The sequence below is a fragment of the Ambystoma mexicanum genome, chromosome 1q, assembly GCF_040938575.1.
Source record: "Ambystoma mexicanum isolate Mex_15411 chromosome 1q, UKY_AmexF1_1, whole genome shotgun sequence".
NCBI classification, from domain to species: Eukaryota; Metazoa; Chordata; class Amphibia; order Caudata; family Ambystomatidae; genus Ambystoma; species Ambystoma mexicanum.
The window spans coordinates 768,708,951-768,716,175 of NC_090922.1; positions in this window are offsets into that span (position 1 = coordinate 768,708,951).

Sequence of the window (7,225 nt, forward strand, 5' to 3'; positions counted from 1 at the left end):
CTGAGGTAACTGGCCTGCGCCACTAGTATAGCTCAAAATCGGGCAGTGCCAGACCCCCCCTCCCGAGCTGGTGCCGTGAGCTTCCCCCAGGAAACCCGAGCCTTTTTACCCACATGTATGAAGTGCGCTATTGATGAACGAATATCCCGAAAGTATTTTTGAGGGACCTTTTATAGGCACATTTAGAAACACATACAGACATTTAGGCAGAATAGACATCTTGACCACCGAGATCCTACCGTATAAGTTAAGTGGAAGTGGGGTCCAACCCAGCATCGCCCGTTTAGCCGATTCTAGTGCCTCCACATAATTCGCAGCATATACCACCTCCTCTTCTCTCGCTGTGGTGACCCCCCAGATATCGAGTGCTCCGTAGATCCCACTGGAATCCCCAAATATCCCGAAATTGAGATGGCCCACACGTCAATGGGAAGATAACAGACTTACTGGCATTTATTCGAAGCCCCAAAAGTTCACCAAATCGCTGAAGATCCAGCATAGTCGGGTCTAGGTTAATTTCAGGATGGCGAACGAACAGGACCATATCATCTGCATACAACGATATTACCACTTTATTGGTATGCAGCTGAACTCCCTGGTGTAGATGAAATTCCCTAACCCTTTCAGCCCAAGGCGAATAGCAGGGGGGACAGCGGACAACCCTGACGTGTCCCCCGCTCGAGCGGTAATACCCCATTGGTCTGCCCATTCACCCTCACCCCAGCCACCGGGTTGGTATATAAAAGTGACACCAAGGAAACAAAAAACTTGCCCAAGCCCATCCTGCGCAAGACTGTGAATAAAAACGACCATTCAACAGAATCAAATGCCTTGGTGGCATCCAATAGGACGCCACCACCGGGTCATCCACTGGCAATGCCGCCACCAGACCAAATATCCTCTGCAACCCGAATGAGGTCAAACGACCCGGAATGAACCCTGCCTGATGGGCCCTCGCCAGTATTGGCATCAACGGCGCCAGCCGCGTCGCTACGATTTTCGCCAAGATCTTATCGAGATTGATAAGCGAAATCGGGCAGTACGATGAGCAGTCACCTTCCGGCTTAAGCAATACAACCACTACAGTTTCCCTAAGGGAATCAGGTAGTCGGCCTTTGGACACAGCCTCTTGATACACTTGTAATAAATATGGTGCCAATCTTTCAGCATAACTTTTATAAAATTCGGCTGTAAACCGTCGGGGCCCGGGGATTTCCCACCCGGCAATGAATTAATAGCTTCCATCACCTCATCCAGCGTCACCGGCCTCTTCAACCAGTCCCCCTGCTCCTCTGAGCACCAATACAGCCCCACATCGTCAAGAAAAGCCTCTATATCCGCCTGCGCCACCGCCAATTGGGACGCGTACAACTGGCGATAAAATTCCTGGAATTCATGAACTATCCCCTTGTCCTCGTAATGAGCAACCCCCCCTCTCATCCGTAATAATCGTCACCCTCGTCCCCCAGCCACCCAGCCGAGTAGTTCTCGCGAGTGACCACCCCAGGGCCTGCCCTTCTCCATACTTCCGAGGGGCTATCCTATCCCACATATATTTAACCTCCCGCTGAGCAAGGGCATTTCCGTGCTGGGTTTTAGTCGGGACAGGGGCCCTCTCCTGCAAAACCCGTATTTCCTCCTCCGTATCAGCCAGATCTTTCCGTAACTTCTTCAGAATCCCCAACTCCTTGGCTATACATTCACCCCTGATCACACACTTAAATCCTTCCCACAGGATGCCAGCGGACGCCACCATCCATCATTGACCTCAAAATATAGATCTATAGCCTTCGCCAGTTCCTCCCTAAAGACCCCATCTTAAAGTACCTCACTCTTAAACCTCCAGTGAGGCCTCACCTTATCTCGGCCTTCCGAATGGATAGATAACAGAACAGGAGCATGGTCCGATAAAGTGCGGGACAGAATACCTACCCGCCCTGACCGACCTAGAATTGCATGGGACACCAGGAAATAGTCTAGTCGGGCCGCCGAACCATGTGGAGCAGAGTAGTGCGTAAATTGACTCACCCCAGGATTTCTCACCCTCCAAATATCTTCAATATCCCACACTGGGAGCATACCCCGAATTCTAGTGGAAGTCTTACTACCTAGACACACTGCACTGCCCACCCTATCCAAAGAGATGTCCAAGACCGAGTTAAAATCTCCTGCCGATATAATTTCCCCTTCGGAGAGTACCCCCAATTGCCTCTCTACCCAGTCAAGAGACTCTTATTGTATCATGGTTGGGACCGTAGTAGCATATCAGTGTATATAGCTTCCCCCTGTACCACCCAGGCCCTACCTTCTTGACCCTTCATAACCTTGATCAGATGGAACCCCACAGATCTATGCACCAAAATGCACACTCCCCTGGAGTAAGAAGAATAGGAAGAGAAATGCCTATGGCACCCCCAGCTCGTGCCAAACTTAGATTCAGTAGCTGCCGTCAAGTGGGTCTCCTGAAGAAAAGCCACCCCCACCCTGTGTCGTTCCAGATATTGCAAAACTTTCCGACATTTAGGCAAGCTATTAAGGCCCCTGACGTTCCAGGTCATATAATTCACTGTTGCCATTTGAAGGTGTTTGAGCACATACCTTCCCGTTCCCACTCAACCCCACAGGCTTCCAAACCCTCTGTGTACCGCCAAATACCACCCCCCCATCCTACCGATTACCCCCCAACCTGTCAGTGATTTTCCCCCTACCCCACCCAACCCCCCTACAAAGCCCAACATGAGCACCCCCCCACCCATACTGGAGACCCCAACATTCCAGCACCCCAACCACCATTAGCTTATATGCAGACAGAGGGGCGACTACGAGCCCAACCCTCCAATGCACCACTCCAGGATAATTGTCTCTATGCGTAAGACCATCACCAACTACCAAGGACAGCTGCGACAACAAGAGCTCCTTCCATGTTTGAGCGGTGTCAGTCATCGTTCATCCGTGGTCTGGGAGACCCTGGCAGCATATCGAGAAAGGAGGAGGCCTCCTCCGGAGTTTGGAAAAACATCGACTTTCCGTCATGTACCACTCGCAACTTGGCCGGGAATAACATTACATATTTCAAACCTCTTTCTCTCAGTCTCTTCTTGACTTCCAGAAAGGTTCTCATGGAAAGCCAGGAAAAATTTGATTACATCCCCTTTATAAGACAAGGTACCTTCTCTCTGGCTTTCCTGAGCGCCGTATCTCTATCCCGATAATTCAATAACCGGGCAATCAGCGGACGAGGCGGGGCCCCCGGGATCGGTCTCCGACCACTAGGGGATCCTATGCGCTCTTTAACAACACAGATCGTGGAGAAGCCCTCAGGTCCCAATGTTTCTCGCAGTATTTCCTCCACCAGAGACTCCATGTTCCTCTGGCTCTCTGACTCAGATAAGCCAACGATTCGTATGTTATTCCGGCGGGATCTCGATTCAAGATCCTCCTGCTTCTCCCTAAATTCTTTCAGGGCCTTCCTGACCGCAGACATTTCTCCCGAAACCGATGTTGCCACTCCCTCCACTCCCGCCAGGCGCCCCTCCGCCTCGTCCAATCTTTCCCCATGTCTATCCAAACTGACCTGCATGTGGTACACCTTGCAGGTCAGAGTGTCCAGCTTACCATCCAAAGATTGTATTCCTGATTGTAGCTGCATGAGCATAACCTTAATGTCCTGAAAGGCAGCAGCGGGTCCGACTCCGGTCCCGCGGCATGCAACGCCGCCGTGTCGCTTAGTGTTCCGCAGTTCTTAACTTGTGGACATCTCAAAGTTCAACTTTGACTGCTGCTTACCCCCCTTTCCTGACTTAGACATAGCCAGTATGATAAGTGGATCACCAAGATAATGTGCTAGATATGGTGACCAGGGCCAACCGTGCCCCTGTATTCCGCACTCCCCTCTTCACCGGAAGGAGGTCAGGCCTGAACTCTGTGTCTGAAACCAGGATACGCTGCGTCTGGCTCAGGCTCTAGGGATATGCGCCACCAGCCCACAAAGGCCATTGCGCGCCCAAACCGAGTAACTCCAAATGTAGGGTCCAGCATGAAGCAAGCGCTGCTCAGGGGATCAGCCACCAGGAACCCCCAAAACTCAGGGGCAGATGATCCTCAACTGCGCGGGACAAATCTCTGCGCTATGCCCGCACCACCTTTCACATGCGCCGCCACCAGTCAACTCAGCGCGTACCCGCCCCGCGCTCCAGTCCTCCGGAGCAGATATAACAGGTGGGCCATATCAAACCATGGCCAGAATGCCTGATGTCCCCCAGTGGATCGTAGAGCCGACCTCCCGCCGGCCGCCGCTCCTCATGCCGGTGGCCCAGAACAGGCAGCAACAGAGCTAGTCCCAAGGGGGGCATCCCGAGGCCAGCGGGTCAGCACCCCCTCCCGCCTCGGGGCCTCTCCAACAGCACCGGGTGTATTTCCCCCCCCTCGTGCCTCTGGGGTATTTGTGTCTCCAACGGCACTGGGTGTATTTCCCCCCCCCCTCGTACCTCTGGGGTATTTGTGTGATCTGCCACCGAGGAGGAGCACTGCCCGCTTTTACTTTCACCGAGCTGTGACGGCCGTCTACAGCTCTGGCCACCTCGGACGGATCGGCCGCCAGACCGATCCAGCTCCAGCACACCCAGCACCACGTCCAACAAGGCGCACAGCGCTCCAGCCGGGCCGCCGCACACATTCACAATCCGCCTCCTCCTCACCCCTCACGGGAGGAAGGCGCTTCAGCAGGCTCTGCACTCCAGCTGCATTCGTCCGAGAGGGGGTATCCCACCGTGCCCATCACACTCAAAGTCCTCCACAGGCAGCCAACGCAGAGTGCCGTCGCGCCATGCCTCCAGCGGACCTGCACCTCCCGCTTCTCTTCTCTGGAGTGGGATCCCCCGAGGCTCCACAATGCCAATTCACCGCCCCGCCAGTGCCGATTACACACAGGAAAACATCTGCGGAGACTTGATGCGTTCCCGCTCCAGATGTCGCAGCTGAGTTCTAAATATCTTCACGGAGACCGCTGGATAATGTGCCGGATATAGGACGTGCTGGAGAGCTTCACGGGCCTGTGGCCATCTTGGTCGGGCTCACAAGCTTCCACCCCCCCCCTTTTTGCTGGACTGTATTTTAACCCTGGAGTGAGACAGACCCTTTTCTCACTGCCTCATGTGTTTTGACGTTTGGATTATGTGTTTTCACTGTTTTGGGAGTCTGACAAACTCCATATGCATCTATTTTTTGAATGGTAACACACAGCACCTTCAGTGCAGTGTCACTAAGAAATCCTTTAGGATTCTCATAAGGTTTAAAATACCTTTTCTTGTGTGAACTACTCTTCCCAAGAATAGTAAAGTGAAATTGACTTTACTTAAATTTTTCTCTTTGTGGGTCCAGCACACACCATCGTATGTGGAGTGCTGGGGGGCTTACCTAGTAGCCCCTTATCCTACATTCTCATGTAACATTTGTATGTTGCCCTCCCTGCTTTTAAATGGCAAGTGGCAGTGGTTTAATTTTTCCTACCATTGTGCTTTTCTACAGTAGGCTGAACCCTCCGCTGCAGTATAGCACCCAGGGATGATCATTTTATCAAAACGGCCCCTGTCTTGTTTTTTTGCCGTTTTCTGTTTGTGAGGTCTTTGTTGGATTTTACTCTGTGCGTCGAACAGATTGGAGCCCTTTGTTTCTCTTGCCTTTGGCGCACTTCACCCTGAGGCCTGCGTCTGTCTCCAGTGTGTCTGGAAGGACAGGATGTGAGGGAGGGTCCCGAAACTCCCATGTCCTTTGTCTCTATGAATGCCTGAATGCAACCAGTCCTGAATGGCTGGCTGGCTGTCCTTTCAGGACAGCGACCCTGATGTGTCATTGACAGCCTACGCTGTGCATGAATGGGAGAAACCTGCTTGAAAAGTGAGGGTTTTGGGATTAGAAGCAGAGTCGACCACTGGGAGAAACACCCAACGAAGAAACCGTGAACTAAGCTTATGCATCTTCCTTTTTCAGACAGAGAAGCTTCGGAATGGACGATTTCTCCCCTTGGGTTAGTGGGACCAACTAACCCAGAGACCAACTCCACTGGACCACCTTCCCTGTCCGGCTGTACTTCTTCATTGCTGCAAGAACCAAGTGCCAGGTGTCGAGTAATCCGTAGTCGAGTGAAATGTCTGAAATCTGGCTAGAAGCTCCAGGAGTCTCCTAAAGACCCTCCAGAAGCAGGGCGACCATAGCTAGAGTCCCCTCACCAGACCCAAGGAGTGAAGGAAGCCCAACCGGTACCAGAGATCCGGAACAGTGCTATTTACTAAGCGCTGAAACCGCAAAGTGCCGCTGAACCGAAAGGAGCCTGTAGCTGCCAATGACCTCTGAAGTACCACCGCAAGAGCCCCACAGATGTCCTCCCTCTTGTCCCCACAACTGAGGCTCAGGAACACGGGGTCTGCAACGCTGTAGCAGGACAGAAGCCAGCTGGACCACTCTTCTTCAAACCAGAGGTACTGTTTAGACTTGGGGTACTTACCGCACTGTCTTGTAGCCTTGCTTTTCTCTGTTGGGAATTGCAGTGGCTTACTTTTAGAGTTGATTCCAACTCTGTTTTCACAGCTTGTGACCCTACAAGTGATTTTCTAACAAACTCTCTAACTTTGTGCAAGACGTTTGATTCTAAGAAGTACATCAGCTCCAAAGACTGTTTCAAATTGACTTTGGCTGTCCTGGCTCCCTGCAGACTCTTCTAGCCCACTGACTTTTATATGGTTTGTCCCTCATAGGTGGTAACTTGTTTTAGACTATTACTGCTAGGAAAGGCTTGTCTGGATTTCATTGGAAGATTTAGTTATCCTCACATATACCAAGAACCTGTTTAACCCTTTTCCTTCCTTAAACCTTTCTTTTCTGCAACCTAGTGTGATATATAAAAGCCATTAGTGTCCTTGTGATTGAAGTCACCCCAGGGTGTAGCAATTGTGTAGGAAGCATATCCAAAGATTATTCACTAACTTGCTCTGATTCTGAAAAGTCATTTTAAAGTATATTCTCATTGTTACATTGTCTTTCTAAAGAACTTCTATTTAAAAGTGATGTTAAACAACTATTTATAACTGATACCTTGAGTACAAGTTTTACTTGGCTACTTGTATTTACAGATTTCATTTGTACAGCCCTACAGCTCACAGTTATCCCTCTTGAGATAGGCCTGGCTGCTCAGTCACACTGCCAACCTGTGTAGTTCAGACCTATACCA